We start from the raw sequence: 2,507 nt of genomic DNA, 5'->3' as shown, positions 1-2,507 counted from the left end.
ATGCAGCTAGAGTCAAGAGCTCCGGGGTACTGGTTAGTTCATATTGTTGTTCCACCTATAGGGTTTCAGACCCCTTCAGCTCCTTGGGTACTTTCTCTAGCTCCTCCATTGGGGGTCCTGTGTTCCATCCAATAGATGACTGTAAGCATTCACATCTGTATTTGCCAGGCACTGGCATAGCCTTATAGGAGACAGCTATACCAGGGTCCCTTCAGCAAAATCTTTTTGGCATATGCAATAGTGTATGGGTTTGGTGCCTGATTATGGGATGGATCCCCAGGTGGGGTAGTCTATGGATAGTCCATCCTTAATAAGTGGATATTAGCCCAGAAACTTAGAATACCCAAGATACAATTTGCAAAACACAAGAAAATCAACAAGTGGGAAGTCCAATGTGTGGATACTTCATTCCTCCTTAGAATAGGAAACAAAATACCCATGAAAGGAGTTACAGAGACAAAGTTTGGAGCTAAGACGAAAGGATGGACTCTTCCTTTCTTAAAAGACATACTTTAACCACAGCCAAAAATATTGTTAAATTTCGCTCTGGGATATTGGGACAACTCAGAGAATTCAAAATATTCTTTTTATTTCAAGGCTTTAAATTATTCATATCTTCAAAATTTCTTTGCCCTTATTAATATAATCTGGGATCCAAAGATTAGGATATAGATACTTTAAGCAGCCAGTATCTTTCTTTCTTTTTTTTGTAAAAGCAATGTGCTTTACATATGTATAACATTAGGTGTATTTTCAATGGATGTATTTCAGTGTCATTAGTAGTAATTCTAAAATTTCTTATTTATAGAACATTAGATCAGGCAGGGTCCATGAGGGTGGTATGTGGTAGTCAGCATTCACAATAGTTCCTAGTGGTCTTCCCTCCTGGGTACTGAGCCCGTGCAAAGTCCCTTTCTAAGCACGGGTGTGAAAGAGTACAGTGGATTTGTGATTGTGTGAATAACTTCTGAGAATTTGTCATTGAGAACATTGTAGCTGTTATCTTCATCTTTCAAGATACAGAAAGCTAAGTGCTATTCTACCCTCCAGCATCCCTAGTTCCTGTGTGAAGAAACAGGCTTTCTGTCAATAGCCGGTCATGTGGCTGAGCACTTTGACAGTTCCAGGCAAGGATTCATTCACATGACTCTATCCTGGTGGACACTGAGACTTGCACTGTATTAAAGACTGTGAGAATTCCCAAGCTTAGCCTCTTTGGAATTCCTGACCTACAGTAGTCACAATTACCCTAATTTGTTACATAGCAATAGACAGACGGTGCCTTTCCCAACCCACATTTCTAACGTGGCTGAGAAGCACTAATTGGTAATTTCCTTTTTAAAATAACTTTAGGGAACAGTATACAGTCTATGACTACACAAATAAACTCACCATGCTTGGCTCAATGTGAATTAAACTTAGTTAATTATGGATAGTAATCAAATTTACTTCCATTGCCTTCTCCATTGTCACCTGCTTTCAAGTGATGTCTATAGACAAGGGACCCGTTTCCAAATTCTGATTTAGTCTAATTTTGTTGGTTTGAAAAAAAAATGAGTTCTAGAGATGTTGTGATTTTCCTTAATTAGAAAAGTAAAAATTAGAAGTGATTTCTGCTCCTTTTCCTGCTCAGCATTTCAGTCTGTCTGAGGTGGGCTGTTCTCAAGTCAAGGCGAGGCCAGAGCATGGTGGCCATTACCGAGGCTGATGTGAATCCAAAGGCCCGTCCCCTTGCAGATTCCCACCTCACCAAGAAGCTACTAGACCTTGATCCACAACTGTGTAACTACAAGTAGCTTTGGACAGGAGCCAGTGAAGCCACTAAAACCCTCAACACAGGCATCTCTGAGTTCATTGTGATGACAGCAGATGCTGAGCCCTTGGAGATCATCCTGCACCCCCCTCTGCTGTGGAAAGACAAGAATGTCCCCTATGTATTTCTGTGCCCCAAGCAGGCTTTAGGACAGGCCTGTGGAGTCTCCAGACCTGTCATTGCCTGTTCTGTTACCTGCAAAGAAGGTTCTCATCTAAAGCAGCAGATCCAGTCTATTCTGTAGTCTATTGATTCTAAGTGGACAGTGAGCAATGCCCAGTTTTACAGACTCACTTGTACTCTCTCATTTTTCCAACAGAGAAATTCAAATTGAAGCCTTAATACAAGCAAAATTGTCTTGAGGAGGAAAAATAAATATATTCCTCTAATAGTTGTTTGCAATACTTCTTAATATGTCGGAGATATCTATGGAAAACATGTAGGAAAGGAGAATCAGGTTACTTTGAGGAATGTAGTATTTTCTCTCTGTGTTAGCTACATTTTCAGTTGCTCTGACTAAATATCTGACAAAACAGTGTGAGGAGGAGGAGTTTATTCAGGCTCACAGTTTGAGGGTACACAGTCCACCATAGTAAGGAAACACAGCAGCAGGAGCATGGGGTAGTTGGTCACAATGCATCCACAGTCAGGAAACAGGGAGAGACAAATGCTGTGCTTCTCTCTCTCTCTCTCT

The 2,507-nt window shown here is 40.8% G+C and overlaps 1 pseudogene; it reads left to right on the top strand.

Moving 5' to 3' along the window:
* The first annotated feature begins 1,638 nt into the window (after positions 1-1,638).
* Gm38237 lies at positions 1,639-2,147 on the top strand (annotated as a pseudogene).
* The last annotated feature ends 360 nt before the right edge of the window (positions 2,148-2,507 follow it).

This window comes from Mus musculus, chromosome 3, assembly GCF_000001635.26.
Source record: "Mus musculus strain C57BL/6J chromosome 3, GRCm38.p6 C57BL/6J".
Lineage (NCBI taxonomy): Eukaryota > Metazoa > Chordata > Mammalia > Rodentia > Muridae > Mus > Mus musculus.
This window is presented reverse-complemented; position numbering and strand designations above follow the sequence as displayed.